Source organism: Orycteropus afer, unplaced genomic scaffold (genome assembly GCF_000298275.1).
Source record: "Orycteropus afer afer isolate SDZICR_OR568_19922 unplaced genomic scaffold, OryAfe1.0 scaffold00059, whole genome shotgun sequence".
Lineage (NCBI taxonomy): Eukaryota > Metazoa > Chordata > Mammalia > Tubulidentata > Orycteropodidae > Orycteropus > Orycteropus afer.
In genome coordinates, this window is record NW_006921646.1 from 10,348,886 (window position 1) to 10,366,778 (window position 17,893).

At 42.3% G+C, this 17,893-nt stretch overlaps 1 pseudogene; it reads left to right on the top strand.

The window, feature by feature from the left end:
• The first annotated feature begins 901 nt into the window (after nucleotides 1-901).
• LOC103195789 lies at nucleotides 902-10,553 on the top strand (annotated as a pseudogene).
• The last annotated feature ends 7,340 nt before the right edge of the window (nucleotides 10,554-17,893 follow it).

Sequence of the window (17,893 nt, forward strand, 5' to 3'; positions counted from 1 at the left end):
TCGGACTTGACTCATAGAGACCCCTCCTTGGGTTTCCAAGGCAGTATCACTACAGAAGTAGATTGCCCAACCTTCCTCCTGAGGAGTGGCTGGTGGGTTTGAACCGCCAGTCCTCTGGTTAGCAGTCAAGTGCCTTAGGTACTATTTAGGAGAGGACATTTTTCTTGACTAGGACAATTCATCCTCTTTAATCCACATGTCATTATATAGCTACTTTCCTTTTTGTTGGTCCCAACTTGCAGGTGGTACCTAGTTACTTGTATAGAAGTTGGACTTGGACAACTCCATTAAGCCTGGCCTTCATTTTGTGAGTTTACCAACCAAGGGCTGAGGTTACACAGGTGAGATGAAGACTCTCATTGTCTCCTCATTCCAAGCTCTACTGCTTCTTTAAAAATAACAACCCTTTCCATAAAAAAAAAAAAAAAAAAAGATAAATAGCCAAGTCTCCAGCATCTAATGTCTCCCACTCCTTTAATGAATAGGAGCAGGTTCTATTCACATCTTGCCCTTCAAGAAGGGGTGCAGACATTGCTCCCAAGCATGCCTACAGGGCTCCAATCATGTGTAAATGCTGATAATTTGCTCACTTTTGCAATTACCCCAGCAGGTGGATTTGCCATACTTCTGCCAGCCGGCTGCAGATTTGCCTCTTTTCTTAATTAGATAGTCTGTATCTTCATTTCTAAGTGTTTATGTAAAAGGTGTGGGTAGCTAATTAAACCAGAGGAAGAGATTGCTGGAATGGAGAGAGCTAATTTTTCCAGCTGAGGATGAAAACCTACAGCACAGAGAAAAACTCTGGTTTGGGGGACATCCTCAGGTAGTTTTTTCAAAGGAAATCATGGAATTCTTGTGCTCAATCTTGCATTACTTTAGTGTCTGATGCTAGGCCCTAGCAATGGACACAGGTAGGCAGATGAAGGTAAGCGGAATCTACCATTGTGGATATGTGCACAAGAGGTCCCCAGGTGACAGTAATGTTCAAGAGACTGAAGCTTGAAATAGTGCTGACTTGAGGACAGAAAGTGAGAAGAGCTAGATCCCTTCCATAAGGAAAAGGATTGCCCAAGAAAGGACAGCTCTCCATTCAAGTTTGTGATGGCATTACCTATGGCAATAGGAAATCAAACAACCTAGGCATTCATCACCAAAAATGCATACAAGTAGGGATGTGTGCAAAGCTAAACAAATAAGCTCTATAGCATAATTACATTTACACATTTAAACATGCATCCAAAATTACATTTTATAGGAGAATAAATAAACCTATTAGAATATTTTCCTATGGTGAGGAAATTGAAGTAAAAGGGAATGAACCAAATGGAGACCCTGCATGAACCAAGTGTGCTGTGAAGTAAAGACTATAACTACTCCTGAATACCAAAAAGATTCCTCTTCTCTGAAGGCAAGTATAAGAGTGTCAATGGAATGTATAAAAGGAAGATTTAGGTCTAGGAGACCTGTATCTGATACTAAGGAGGCTAGATCAAGCCCTTTCATCATTTCCTGCTCCAATTAAAATTGTCCCTTAGTTTAAAACTATTAATATAGAAGCTGAGAAATATGAACCTTAGACAGGTTTACTCTTCTGTGGGATCTTCCATAGGATCACAAGATCCTTGTTGATGAAAGCTTAATAAGGATGGATTTGGCACGTGGCCTGCTAAGTCTTTCACATGTCCTCATAATTGAGTTCCTTTAGGAAGAAGGAAAATAGTCATATCATCTTTGGAATCTTTTGCTTTAATCTGAAGACTTCAACTTTAATTCCTACAAGTCAAGAGGAATGTGTGGTACCATGGTAGGTCCCATCTTTGGAAAAGAGCCACTAGAGAGCAATGGGAGAATTCTTCATTTGGCATCTTGTTAGGCTGTGAACCAACTGATTTGTGAGCCTTGACTAAATTATTGGTATGAGGTGTTACTGGCTGTTGAGGGAAGAGAAAGAGTCATGAGGTGTCAAACAGAGGTCTAGAGATCCTGTTAAGGGGAGTCCTGAGGTAGAAGCTTAAAAGCTGATGTGGCTGTTCAAAAGTTAAATACAAGCACATTGTAGAACAGTGAGCTCTTCAAGTCTCTTGTGTTCCCTTGTCCATTCATTAAACAATTAACAATCAAGCGAATTTGACTTCAATGAATTGGGCAAAGTAGGGAATCTTATCCTTATAGCTGGAATCTTTCCCAATAAATGCCCCTATTCAGTGAACTGTTTCAACAGCAAGTTCAAATTGATCACTTAGGATAAGAATCAGTCAAAATTTGTTCTAAAAATTTATAAATCAGAACAAATGTGTACCTATGGCAAGGTACCAAGGGACTGATTTAAGGAAATCATGCTCCCTGCCTGGAAAGCTCGTCTATGTAAATAACCAGTCAGGTAGCACACAACTTCCAGTGGATTTAAAGCACTTGTAAGTTGTGAGCCAGAAGGGAGAATTTGGTCTTAAAGTGATTTGAAAGGCTTTCTTTCCTAATCACTGAAGATTTATACCCTCACTTTCTATTCAAATGATTCAACTGATGTTAGAGAATAATAAATACTGAAGAATTGTACTTGTGAAGATCTGAAACTTCAATCTCCTTTCCACATGGGACAAAAAAGGTCTCTTAGAAAGTGGTTGAAACAAACATCAGTCCTCTCTTCCCAGGCTTGGCCCTGCAGAGCTGCCACTAAGGAAGGTCATGCTGGGGCATCCCTGAGGGGTATATGGAACCAGAGACTGACAACAGTGATTCTGAAGCAAGAGCCTGAGGGATCAGAGCAGGGTTTGTGTTCACCTCAAATTTCCTGCAGAAAGACTTTTCCAAATAAAAAGGATGGAAGAAGAAGCCATTTCTCTCCATTGGGCTACCTCTTAATTACTCTGAGGCTTTCCTGCATATCCCCACACTATCTCCAATCACCTCAAGAGCTTGGGATGCCATGGCGTTGCCATCTTTGGGAAGATCATCAGACCAGACATGCTATAAGCCAGTCCAAAGCCTACCCCAGGCCAAAGGAGGGAGCCTGATTGATAGATTGGAGAGGGAGGGAGAGCAGAAGTCAAGTCTTTAGACACTAGGCCATCTCTAGAGAAGCCCATAGCCTACTGTGACCAGTTGACCTAGGCAGGAGAGGTGAGGACTTTCAATTAGTAGTTGACAAATTATAAGACTGGCAGCATGCCCAACCTCCCTATCATTTCCACTGAAGACTCACGACTCAAAAGTCTTTATTCTATCCATTACGACAGGTCATCTAAGATACCAGATACAAGTGGTGGCAGAATGCAGGCTAAAACTATGTCTGGCCCTGAAATTTGTGACCTCACCCTTTAGGTAGGATGGCTTACACATTTTTCATTCATTGAGGGCCACTGGGAGCCAACCTCTATATAAGCAGCTCCACTCTAAGGAATCCAGGATCTAGATTCTGCCTAGTTCTGGACCCATCTAGTGTTTACTAGGACAGGAAAAGTTCTCCTGATACAAATAAAGCAGGATGCAGAAATCTCAGACAAATAATTAGATTTACCATCCCAGTATCAGCAACAACTGACAGTTCTGAGTTGGCCCTCATCATCTAGGTTTGTTTCTGTACTCAGTATACTCCTAACTGGCTACCAATTTAGCAGGCTGAGAGCCCTTCAGGATTACAACTCCTGATTATATGAACTTCAGATTTCTATGGCACAGAGCCCAATTTTATCCAGATGAAGTTGTTCTGAGTGGTTCCCAGATCATGTAGCTACTGGACTCTTCCAGGCTCAGCCAACTGAGGTTTAAGGCACATGCTGGACGTGGGTGTAAGTCTCTGCCACATGTCCACATAGGAACTTGCTACCAAATTGAACGCTAATGCTGAACGTCTGTATGAGTTCCTGGGTATCATCATGTTCCTTAATTGAGGAACAAGATACAACTGCGGTTACAAAACTGTGAGGCCAGGAATTATTTGCCCCACAGGTTTCTATTCAAATCTTCCCCCACCACACTTCAGTTTGAGTCTTTCCTTAAGGCAGCCATGACAGTTATAAGTGAAACTTTCCAAATTCTTGGCCCAGGTATGACCTTGCAAAATTCATTACAACCTACTTTGGCAATTAATTTCATCCATGGTTTAAGATATGACACTTGAAGTAATTGCTCAAGCCCAAAACAGGCATACACACCAGGTGCAAAGCCTTCAAGGTAGGTGAGATAGAGAAGCAGGCATGAGGTACCACACTGGGTTTAGAAGGCCTGGCATACGCCCAGAAGTATAAGGAGTTTAGGATCAGGAGACATACTTTGACCTATGAGTAAGAGGTTCATACTGTAGAAAAAAAGTGTAGGGGTTTAGTAAGACAAACATCCATGACAGAGTCCCATGAACTTGTCTTAGAGTTCTCTACCAGCCAGCAGCTAACTTTTACGGAACAAATACTATGTGATGGGTACAGCTCTACAGGCAGTCTTAACCTAACCTTCACAACATGTCAGGTGAAGTGAATTTCCCAGGTTCAGTATCTTGCCCAAGTTCATAAAGTTAGTTAGTGACAAGAGCTGGAACTGGAACTCAGATAAACTAAGCCCAGTCTCAAACACTGTCTATTACACACTTGACTGCTATGAAAGCATTCCTACATGAAGGACCAGAAAGTGATGACTTGATCAGCAGTAGCTCCACTGCAATAGAGGATTGGTTCTGCTAGTCTTGATTCCAGAACTCAGCATGTTGTTTTTGTTGTTATGTGCCCTTGAGGCAGCCCTGACTCATAGCGACTCCTCCTTGGGTTTCTGAGGCAGTATTACTATGGAAGTAGATTGCCCAACCTTCCTTCCGAGGAGTGGCTGGTGGGTTTGAACTGCCAGCCTTCTGGTTAGCAGTCCCGAGCTCCCACCTCTAATTTGAACACAAGTAACATAACCTAAAGCCCTTAAAATGGCCCTCAGGGGGGATGATTTGGACATTTGTATTTGAACCCTCATCATGTTTAGCCCAGAACTGGCTCAGCCAGACATTCTCCACACTGACTGTCCCTGCTTGCTTTTTGAATAAGGTCAGCACTCCCACTCAGTTTCCCAGTGTAGCAAGTTGGACCATCTGCAGGTGTTTACTTCTCTTGGCTCTCAAGCCAGCCACATCAAGTGGCCAGTTGCCTGTCACCTCCCTAGAGTTCTCCATGTATGCACTTGGACTTCATTTACTTCTCCAGATCTTTGTTCAGTCTGTTTGCATTGGCTTGATACTGGACCCTTCTAGATTGGATGTGTTCTCTGGTCTACTACTGGACCTGGATTTGTCTCTGTCACCCCACTGTACTGGGCCTTCACTCAGAAACCCTTCCCTGGGCATTGCTAAAGAGAGCAACCTCTTAATAGCTCTCAACCAAGGAATACTCATCTCGATAGAGAATGATGGCCCATATGATTGATACAAGCTAGTCTCTTTTTCCATAATACTGTAGATACAGCTGTAGTGTGGGCTCCCAGGGTGTGCCCTCACTGTAAGGTGAAGAAGATGAAAGATAGTACCTTAGACCTAGGCTAGCAGGGAGTTTCTAGGAGTGGTTTAGCTACTATTAATTCTATTAGAGAAACTTCAGGCATCCCAATTCCTACTTGGACTCTCTCCCAGGTATGGATTCCAAAGGTGAATTTGAATAGCACAACCCATAAGCCCTCATCTTCAAAGACATCCCTACTGTCTCAGTTCAGCCCACATTATTTCTAATCTTCAGCTGGTGGAGACACACAGGCCTTTAGGCTCACTTGAAAAAATTTTTGCCACATTCAGATTCACATCTCTGTCCAGGTTTTCCAATAAAACATATGCTCTCATTTTCACAGAAAAACTGTGCAGTAGCTTATTCCCAGAGGAGGGTATTAGAAAGCTTGAAGGATCAAGAAAGAAGCAAGCAAGGACTGCCATCTTCAACACCTGATCACAAAAGCCAGGCCACAGATTTGGCTCAGAACTGAAGGACTTCAACCAATAAGAGCAGAGAAGTCTCAAGTCCATCACCCTATAGGTGAGAAGCCAAAGGAGGAGTCACTGGCTGCCAGGCTGTTTCAGTTTTTGGTGTCTGGCTGTGGGAAACAGCAAGCCATTCCCTGGGGTCCATATGCTCCAATTCAGGCCCCCATCTGTACAAGCTGTTCATATTAGGAAAGTAAGTTCACAGATGTACAGCATTTACCAAAGGAAATTTCGCTGTCCTTCTTCTACTCCCACCTGCTTTCTGAGAAGACAAATGGAGTCATTTATTTCCTGCAGCACTCTGTTCTAGAGACAGATCATTCCTAGGAGAATATCCTTCCCAAACAAGACAAAGACTGCAGTCTTGCTTGGCTACCAGAAGAGGATTTAGTGTCTTTTTCTCCATTTGAAAGATGTAGATCCATTAAGAGAAGTTGTTCAGACATAAGCCACAGACAGAAAAGATTGGGAGTGGGAAGGAGCTTGGATTCTTATAACCCCAGGGTATAAGCAGATAGGACTTCTGCTTCAGGAGTTAGCCAATTGGTCAGCTGCTACTCTGGGAGTTACAAGTATCTGGGCAAGCAGAGGGTGGCTGCTTTTCCCTTCCACATAGTTAGGGAGGGCAGGAGAGAAAAAATCCATACAGGAAAAAGGAAAGCTGGCTTTCCAGATGCACCTTTACCCACTTCCGTCACTGAACTCTTTCCCTTCTGGGAGAAAAATAAGTTTCACAAGATCATCTTCTGAGCATCTTCTCTTCCCTCATTCTGACCCAGGCAATCTGGACAGATAATCCCAACAAACACTACTGCCTTCTTGGCTTCTACTAGGTCTTCCCAGCCTGAAACATAGAACTGCTTCCCTCCTGCCACCTCAGAAGCATGAGTGGCTGGGCTGTCTCCATAGTCTTTATAGAAAAATGCTATTTGGCCCTAACCAGTGCTTTTGAGTTGTGGTGTTGGCGAAGAATGCTGAAAGTACCATGGACTGCTAAAAGAACTAACAGATCTGTCCTGGAGGAAGTGCAGCTAGAATACTCCTTGGAAGCAAGAATGGCCAGACTTTGTCTCACCTATTTTGGTCATGTTGTAAGAAGAGACCATTCCCTGGAGAAAGATGTCATGCTTGGTAGGGTGGAGGGTTGACGAAAGAGGGGGAGGCCTTCAACGAGATGGATTGACGTGGTGGCTGCGATGATGGGCTCAAGTATAGCAGGGCTTATGGGGCTGGCGCGGGATCAGGCAGTGTTTCATTCTGCTGTGCATGGGGTCGCTATAAGTCGGAAACGACTCGACGGCACTTAACAACAACAACAACAGTGCCAAAAGCAGTCTGGATGGGCAGTTGCTCTTCTGGTTACTTACTGGCTCACTGCCTCCCAATCAGTAGGTAGCTCCACTCCCTCCACTCAATTCAAGGTCTGAAAACTAGCAACGGGAGCTCTGGTGATGTAGTGCCTAAGGCATTTGACTGCTAACCAGAAGGCTGTTGGTTCAAACCCACTAGCCACTCCTGGGAAGGAAGGTTGGGCAATCTACTTCTGTAGTGATACAGCCTTGGAAACCCAAGGAAGGGTCGCTATGAGTTGGATCTTACTCTACAGCAGTGAGGTTTTTTTTTGAAACTAGCAATAACAGCAAGGGAACAGTGAGTGTGATGGTTAATGTTATATGGCAACTTGGCTAGGCCATGATTCTCAATGGTTTGGCAGACATTGGACTAATTGCTTCTCCATAATGAACTGACTGCATGGCAGTGAGGAATATAATGTAATCACCTCTGTGATGTGATCTGATGTGAGCAGCCAACCATTTGAAAAGCCAATCAGTTCTGGCAAAGCTAGCTCTCCTTTCACCTTGCATCCATCTCTGCAACCTCTTATCTCAAATACTTGAGACAAGACCTAGAAGCCTGTCAAGGGACCTGCAGATTAGTCAGATTAGGGTAATCAAATCCATTGCCATCACTTAGAGGAGAACATGAGAAGCAGGGAAGGTGTGTTTGTAATACTTTTTCTCTCTTGAGACTAGACTTCATAGAAGGAAAAAAAAAAAAGCAATACTGGAGAGGGTGAGGTTTAGGTTGGTGTAACAGTTAATGTCATGTGTCAATATAGTGAAGCCATGAGTCTCAGTGATTTGGCATATTTAATGTCTCTGGTGGAGTAGTGCCTAAGGCATCTGACTGCTAACCAGAAGTCTGGTGGTTCAAACCCACCAGCCACACCTCAGAAGGAAGGCTGGGCAATCTACTTCCATAGAGATACTGCCTTGGAAACCCAAGGATGGGTCACCATGAGTCGAAATTGACTCAATGGCAGTGAGCTTGGTTTTGGTTTGTTCCAAAAAGTGGCTGGTGAGTTTGAACTGCCAGCTTTCTTGTTAGCAGTCAAATGCCTTAGGCACTATACCATCAGAGCTCCTAATGTAATCATCCTCCATTTTGTGGCTTTATGTGAGCAGCCAATCAGTTGAGAGCCAGTCAGTTGGCAACCAATCAGTTGAGAGCCTATCATTGTCTTTAGGAGTGAGGCCTGAATCCAATATCTATATACAGATTTCTGGCAAAGCGCTCTCTGGATCCTGAATCTAACTTGTCATTCTCTGACTTCTGCTCCTTGAGATGTGAGCCAGAAGCCTGCCACCTGATCTACAGATCTTGGGATTCAATAGCTCCCACAACCCTACGAGCCAGCAGCCTTCCATTTGACCTACAGATTTTGGGTTTGTCATGTGGGTCAGGAGATGCTTCCAGCCTGTAGCCTGACTACAAATTTGAGACATGCCAGCCTCCATAAAGTTATGGCTAACATGAACAGCCAGAAGAGGCAAAGCAGATGGAGGCCTTTTGTTCCAGTGCCAAATGGAACTTTCTAGGAAGTCACAAAGAAGGTCTAGCCTCGCACAGGCATTTCCATCATGATATCCCTGATTCAGGAGCTCTGGTAGCATAGTGGCTAAGACACTTGCCTGCTAACCAGACAGCTGGCGCTTCAAAACCACCAGTCACTCCTCAGAAGGAAGGTTGGGCAATCCTACTTCTGTAGTGATACTGCCTCGGAAACCCAAGGAGGGGTCGCTATGAGTCGGGGCCGACTCGACGGCACATAACAACAACAACAACATCCCTGATTCATAGCAAGGATTGTGAGGATAGTGCTAGACCAGGCTGTGTTTTGTTCTATTATACATAAGGTTGCTATGGTCAGAGCCAACTCGACAGCACCTAAGAACAACAGCCACTTACTCATCTCCTAAGAGGGTCTATCATGACTCTGCAGATTCATCTTCTGCTAAGAAGGTTCATCATAACTCCTTGGGTTCATCTCTCCCAAGGATCATGATACCCTGGATCCTTTTCTGCCCAGGAAGCCTCATCATAATTCTTTAGATGTACCTCCTAGCAAAGCTTATCATGACTCACCAGATTGCTCTCCTCCTAGGAGGATCCACCACTGTTCCTCAAGTATATTTCCCCCCAGAAGGACTCATCATAATTTTCAAAATTTTTATGCTAATATCATTTACTACTCAGAAACAAAAGCAGTAAAGCCCCCAGAAAGAGCCTCTAACAAGTCTTTTTCACAATGGAAGGGGTCAGGACCCTGTCATCTATCACTTTCAATGAACAGAAAACATGAATATGCCTTGGACCTCACTCCTCCATGAAAAAAGCAAGTCAAATACCATTTTAGGAATACAAGCAGCATAATTCTAAGACTTCCTCTAGCCATAGGAAACTTCATCTAAACTCTTCACCTAGGAGACATCAGAGTCATATCTTGGACTCTTCTTCCTACACAAATGATAGTCTGAAAGCCTCTGATTCACATATTTTTCCTGCATGACAAAAACCTAAACATAATCCAAAGCATCAGGATTCTGGTTCGGATCTGTGGTCTCCATGGCATAGACATAGACACCAGAGCTCTGACTCTGACCTCTCTTCACCAAGAAGGAAACAGGGGACCAAGTTTTCTGATTCTGATCTGTGACTACATGGAAGGAGTCAGTTTCCCGGAAAGAAAGCTGCTCACATGCTTTCTGGGACCAAAACTCTGTTGGTGTTAACTGATGCACAGCAATCATAGCAAAAACTCAAGAAACCATGGTATTTGAATTGAATCCCAGCACACTTAAACCATATTTTGAGACAAGTCTGGTTGTAAAAGGAATTTGAAACTGGAATGTTTAGAGCAAAGGAGAAAAGCAGAGAAGGACAGGAAGAGTTGAGCTGTATGCCCAGTGAGGAAAAGGGCTTGCCCAGAGCCACCAATACAGCACAATGTGGAGGATGCAGTGAAAGAGATGTAAAAGCCTCTGGCCTACTGTAATGAAGATGAAGACCTGAATCAAATGCTGACAGAACAAGAAAGAGACAGGGACCCCACGGCCAATGTCATCATGAAGAAAAAGGCCAATGAGAACAGGAAAGTGATATCTTGCTACAGTGGCCAGATTCTTGCCAACAGATTCAATATCTGGTCTGGATATAGTGGGATGGAGCAGACAGATCCAATGGATTTGAGCAGAAGCTATTTGCCAGGCTTGCCAGCAAGAAGGCAGTAGAGGGACTTGCCTACCAGTGGAGTGTTAAGGATTTGTAGTGGGGTCACTAGGAGGGGGCTAGGGGGTTGTAGATAGCACAGTGTGTCACTATTAGAGGGGTTGACAACAAATGATTATAAAACATTTGTGCAGTGTTTCAGCAGAGGTTTATTATTATTACTTTTTTAAATAAAAATATCCCTATGGTTAGTTGTAACAACAAAAACTGCAGGAACCTTGATGTCCCATTCATATATTACATGGCACACTAGGGTCCTTTAAGGCCTGGCTACCTCCTTTTAAGAGATGGCAGGCCTAGGTCTGAACAGAGGAGTGCCCACTTGAGACAGGAAGGTGGCTGCTGTGATGTACAGTCTCAATTGCTACTATGATTTGTTTCTGGGAAAGGTGGGTTGTTGCAAACTAGAAGAGAGGCGGCATGTCTGAGAGCTTTTCAAAGCTGAAATATATAAAGTCTTTACCAGCTAACATGGGACAGTCAAGGGTTTCTGATCTGGTAATATCATCAATTGAAAAGTGACTTTGTGAAAGGCATCAATATCAATGAAGTGACTCACAAGCTCACAGCTTTGAAGGACCAGAAAGGAAAAGTTCTGATTTAGTTGAGATGTTCACTCAGTGCTGAAATGTATGTGTCCCTGTTTATTTTTCATGATGTTATTTTATTTAATAATATATTTCCATATACATTTCTCTACAATTCTACATTATTTGGTCTGTTATTGATTATGCAAACTTAATCCATTAAGTACCTTATGTAATAGTAAAGTTTAATGTTAAAATGAGCATAATTTTGATATGATTCTTAAATGGTTTTACTACAGGCATACCTGGGAGAGATATTGTGGGTTTAGTTCCAGACCACTTCAATAAAGCAAATATCTCAATAAAGGAAGTCAACACAATTTTTTTTGGTTTCCCAGTGCATAGAAAAGTTATGATTACACTATATTGTAATCTATTAAGTGTGTAATAGCATTATGAAAAAGTTTGAAATGTTATGAGAATTAAAAAATGTAACACAGAGACACAAAGCGGGTACGTATTGCTGAAGAAATGGCATGGATGGACTTGCTCAACACAGAGTTGCCACAAACCTTCAATTTGTAAAAAATGCAATATCAGATAAGAGCAATAAAAGAAGGTATTCCTGTATTCCTTTCTTGGACTTCTCCTAGGCACAAAGTCTACCCAACCATGAGCACAGAAGCAGCTCCTTCCCCTCTCCCCTGAAGCATAACTGGGTAGACTGTCTCCATCATTTTTATAGGCAGGGCAGACTTAGCCCCACCTCCTGCCCCACAGCTCTCTAGGTGGGCAATTGCTTTTCTGGTTTCTTAGTGGCTTATTGCTTCCGAATACGTAGGTAGCTCCTACCACATCCACTCATTTCTTAGTCTGCAGTGAAAGAGAAGAGAGTGGGGTTCAATGCTGAGCTGCACTCATTACTTACTCATTGTCATTGAATCAGTTGCCACTCACAACAATTCCCATTGGGTTTCCAAGCAGGTAAATCTTTACAAAAGTAGATTTCCGATCTTCCTTCTAGGGGGTGGCTGGTGGGTTTGAACCATCAACCTTCTTGTTAACAGTCAAATGCCTTAGGCACGGTGACATCAGAGCTGCACACATCCCTGCAAAAGAAGTAGCTGCCCATTCTACCAAAGTCTTTGACTGGAAAATTTCATAGGTCCAGTATGTAACTATTTTCTCTGTTCTCCCAATTTCCCTTTGTTATTCTATTCTCCCAATTTCTTTCTGTCATGCATCACCTGGAGTGCTTGTCAATCCCCAAGTTATCAGGGGTCTTCCTGGAAATTATGACTCTTATGCTCTTGGGTGATGGCTGGAGAGTGTGTTTTTGATACACACGCCAAGGACTTGTGTCTTCAGGGAAGTTAGCATAATACTGAATGGGGTCTCTAAGTTCCTTTCTAAGAAATTGCTTTGGTTAATCTGTTACGGTCAATGGTTATCCCCAAATTCCTTATTATTTTTTCCTTTGGATTCAAGTTTTCCCAGCAGCCTCCCTAACCAGCCCCCGCATCCCCAAAGAAAGAGAAAGGCAGAGCACAAGGCAGTTTCCTAGTGCTGATTTTCACATCACCTCTGTCCTTCCTCACCCCTTCAAGGGATGAGCCACAGGTGTAGAGGTGCATCCTTTTTAAACCAATTTACCTGGATCAGTTTATGGGATTAACTTTTGACCCATAGTGACTAACAGGGTGTGAGACATGTGCTTTTAATAGCAGGAACTTGAATTAAAAATTTTTAAGGCTGCAGAGGGCAGGCCTAGGCAACCAGAAGATGATGGAACACGCAAGGCTTTTGTCAGGAAGGTGACTTTCTGTACACTGTGAACTGTGGCAAGTGAACGTGTTATAAAATACTCATGGTGGGATCAGAAAAACCCCAAGGAAAGAAAAATGTTAAGTTCATTTAATATAAGAATAGTTAATTCTTTTTTTAAAGCACTTTGAAAATTGATTCTATGAACATCACTTTTTCCTAATCAAAATAATTACCCATTTTCCTCACTTCTTGTCTTTATTCTTGCTGTTGCCCAGTCAGAAGCATTATTTCCCTCATCTCCACAGACTGAAATTCTAGCCATTCTTTGAGATTTAGCTGAAATGCTACATCTTTGTGGAAGGCTTTGCTGATCTCTCAGTTTGAATCTACCTGCTCACCAAGTGTTGACCAAACGCTTTCTGAGCTGCAGGTCATTAGTAGAGAAGCTCAAACTCTGATCTTTGCTTTGCTTTATTGTAGTTTTCTTTGCACCTCCACCTAGCACCTTCCCTATTTACTCCGTATTCCGATTTCTATCACATTAGTCCACATAATTATATTATATGCTCCTGGAGAAATGGTAGAATGATTTCAACTCTGTGCTTGGAATGAGTTACAAATGCAGTATATGGCTCTTGAATGGTTTAATGATTGGATGGGAGGAGGAAGAAGAGGAGGAAATGGATGCACAAAAATCAAACAAATTCTCCCTTCACGTGTTTTATTTGTAGTCTCAGAGTTGGGCCTGTTGGTGACATGAGAGAAAGTTCTAGCCTTTCTTGGAATCTACTAACAGTCCCAACTCCAACTCCTTGCATGATCAGGAAGAACAATGGTGTCCAAGGTGGTAGAGGGATAAGAGACTCTAGGGCAAGAACTAAACCTCCTGTCCCTTATAAGGGCAGTTCTACCTAACTCAAGTATGAGTAAACTGGAGAGTAGTATAGATAGTGGTTGAACATGCAGTCTGAGTTCATATTCTGGCTTTGCCACTTCAGTGCATTGAATTGCTTAATATGGCCCTTCTAGCCATAAACCAAAAGAACCAAACTCACTGATGTCAAGTTGGATCCAACTCATAGCCACCCCTCCTTGGGTTTCCCAGGCAGAGCTCTGGTAGCATAGTGCCTAAGGCACTTGACTGCTAACCAGAAGGCTGGTGGGTTTGAACTGTCACTCCTCGGATTGAACAATCCTACTTCTGTATGATACCACCTCAGAAACCTAAGGAGGGGTCGCTGTCAGTCGAGGCCAACTCGATGGCACATAATAACAACAACATCACTATGGACAGTAGATCGCCCAACCTTCCTTCCAAGGAGTGGCTGGCAGGTTTGAACCACCAGCCTTCTGGTTAGCAGTCAAATGCCTTAGGCACTAGACCACCAGAACTGCTCCATTTTGTTATGTGTTGTAAAGATGGGGCAATCTACTTCCTTACTGATACTGCCTCAGAAACCCAAGGAGGGGTCATTATGAGTCGGGTCTGACTTGACAGTATGTAACAACAACAAAATCAACAACAACAACATGCCTGCGATGTGGTCCCATTATGGAGTGAATTATCTCTCATGTTAATGAGGCAAGATTAGAGAAGGATGCTGGTAGCGTAGTGCCTAAGGCACTTGACTGCTAACCTGATGGCTGGCTGTTCAAACCCACCAGCCACTCCTCGGAAGGAAGATGGGGCAATCTACTTCCATAGTGATACTGCCTTGGAAACCCAAGGAAGGGTCACTATGAATCGGGTCCGACTCGACAGCAAACAACAACAACAACAACCCTTAACCTAGTCATCCCCCTTCACACTCTGTTACTACCTTGCTCAAGTAAGGAGTGTTTCCTTGAGGGTGTGGTCTGCATTCGATATATATGAATGTTCTAGCAAAGTTCATTCTCTTGTACTGGATTCTGCATCTAACTTGTCTGACTTTCACTTCCTGGGACTCAAGCCAGTAGCCTATTGTCTGACTTGATTTGCAGGCTTCCACAGCCTCGTGAGCCAGAGGCCTGCCATCTTACCTATAAGGATGGTGAGATTTTGGCTCTCATGCTTTGGACATGTTATCAGGAGGTACTAGTGCCTCTTTCAGCAGGAGAAAAATGCCAAGCATCTTCTTGCTTTTTGGTTTTCTAATTCCAGGTCTTTGCACATTTCACTATAGTAATTGGCTTTGTCTTCACAAGCTGCTCTTTGAAATCTTCTGTTCAGCTCTTTTATCTTGTTTCTTCCACTTGCTTTAGCTACTCTCCACTCAAGGGTGAGTTTCAGAGTCTCTTCTGACACCTATTTTGGTCTGTTCTTCCTTTCTGGTCTTTTTAATTACCTCTTGCTTTCTTCATGGATGATGTTCTTGATGTCATCCCACAATTCCTCTGGTTTTCAGTTATTGGTGTTCAATGCATCAAATCTATTCTTTAAATGGTCTCTAAATTCATGAGGGATATAATCAAGGTCATATTTTGACTCTTGTGGACTTGTTTTAATTGTATTTAACTTCAAGTTGAACTTGCATATGAGCAATTGATTGTCTGTTCCACAATCAGCTCCTGGCCTTGTTTTGGCTAAAGTTATTGAACTTCTCCATCGCCTTTTGCCACAGATGTAATCAATCTGATTCCTCTGTATTCCATCTGGTGAAGTCCATGTGTGTAGCTGTCGTTTATGTTGTTAAAAGAAGGTATTTGCAATGAATAAATCATTGGTCTTGCAAAATTTTATCATGCAATCTCCAGTGTCATTTCTATCACCAAGACCATATTTTCCAACTATCAGTGACTCTTCCTTGTTTCCAACTTTTTCATTCCAGTCACTAATGATAATCAGCACATCTTGATTGCATGTTCAGTCAATTTCAGACTGCAGAAGTTGGTAGAAATATTCAATTTCCTCATCTTTGGCTTTGGTGGTTGGTGCATAGATTTGAATAATAGTAGTATTAACTAGTCTTCCTTGTAGGTGTGTGGATATTATCCTGTCACTGACAGCATTGTACTTCAGGACAGATCTTGAAATAGTCTTTGTGAGAATGAATGTCACACTATTCCTCTTTAATTTGTCGTTCCTAGCATAGTAGACCATATGTTTGTCTGAGTCAAAATGGTCAAAACCAGACCATTTCAGCTCACTAATTCCTAAGATATCAATCTTTATGCATTCCATTTCATTTTGTCAACTTCCAGTTTTCCTAGATTCATACTTGGTACATTCCATGTTCTGATTATTAATGGATGTTTGCAGCTGTTTTTACTCATTTTGAGTCATTCCACATCAGCCAATGGAGGCCCCAAAAGCTTTACTCCATCCATGTCATTAAGGTCATCTCTACCCACAGCTCTTCCCCAGTCATATTTTGAGTGCCTTCTGACCTAATGGGCTCATCTTCTGGTACTATATCAGACAATGTTTCAGAGCCATTCATAGTTTTCCAGTAATATATCAGACAGTGTTTCACTGCTATTCATAATGTCTTCACTGGCCAATTCTTTGAGAAGTGGATTACCTCTTCCTTTTTATGAGTCCGTCTAAGTCTGGAAGCTCTGCTGAAACTTGTCCACCATGGGTAACCCTGCTGGCATTTTGCAGCACTGGTGGCATAGCCTCCAGCCTCACAACAACATGCAAGCCATCACAGGACAACAAACTGACAGAAAAGTTCATCTCCCTTAGTTGTTCCTAACTGCTCTGCTCACTTCCCCGCCCATCCAGGCCTGGCCTTAAATAAAGATGCCCCAGAAGCTCTAAGGTGTGTGTCCACAGATGGTTAAGCTGATGGTCAGGGAAAAAGGAGAAGCTCACTAATAAGATGAATTGACACAGTGGCTGCAACAATGGGCTCAAGCATGAGAGTGCTTGTGAGGATGGTGCAAGACCAAGCAGCGCTTTGTGCTGTTGTGCATGAGGTTGCTATGGGTTGAAACCAACTCAACAGCATGTAACAGTTCTAACGACACAAATAGTTTTCATAAATTCAGCTTAAATGTATCAATATACATACAAGGCTAAAATTCTATACTAATTTACTTTTTGAGCCTTCTAATGCACTCCAATCAAAGCTATCATTATTACCCAATTACTACAACACTTCAAATCCCGTGGTTTTGTCTGCACATACTACAAGCACACATGTTGTTTTTGTTGCTGCCTGTGTTTTTCTAGTCACTGATTTTGTCAGATTTTCTGGTGTTTCAGCTACAAGATTGTGATAATTAGTATTTGTGACTGTATCATGGGAAAGTGACACCATGAATTAATGTACTAGGTGACACCAATCCCACTGATGTCACTAGCTTCAGTTTCTTTATAGGGAAGATGGAGATGATCATGATTATAATAGTGCTTACATCTCAGAATAATCATGATGTTTAAATGAGTCAATACATAGAGAGCACTAAGTAATTATTATTATCATCTTCTATAAACACTCCTCACTTATTGACTGTCTCATTATCTGACATTTCACATTTATGACAATAATTTAAAATCTATCTATTTTTCACATTAATGATGTACATCTGGCAGTAACAAATGTTGAGTTGTGAGGTGGGAATAATACTGGTTGTGATTGTTAAGATTATGTGTCAGCTTGGCTGGGCTATGATTCTCAATGGTTTGGCACTTACATAATGATAAAATTTGACAGTTAGGTAATGGTGTAATTTGGCAGCTATATGATTTGGCAGTTATGTAACAGTGTAGTCATCTTCCATTTTGTGAGCTGATGTGGTAATCCTCCATTTTTGCATAATGCTGACTTTCACATAATGACCTGGTCTTTAGAACATAATTATGTCTATAATTGAGGAGTGGGTATATTCTTTCCAGCAGAATATTAAATAATATAAAGCTCAGTAATATTGAGCTGTTATCATTCCTGTGCTCCAACTAAACAGACTCTACTGTACAGATGAATCACCTGTGGTTGTTCTTAAAATGCAGATTCTTAATCAGTAGGTTGAGTGAAGCCTGAGACTTCATTTATAAAGTGTTTCCAGGTATTGCCCATGTAATTGGTCTCTGGACCATGTTTTGCATAGCAAGACCAAAATATCCAGCAGCAGCAGAAGAAGAATCAGAACCTGTTGT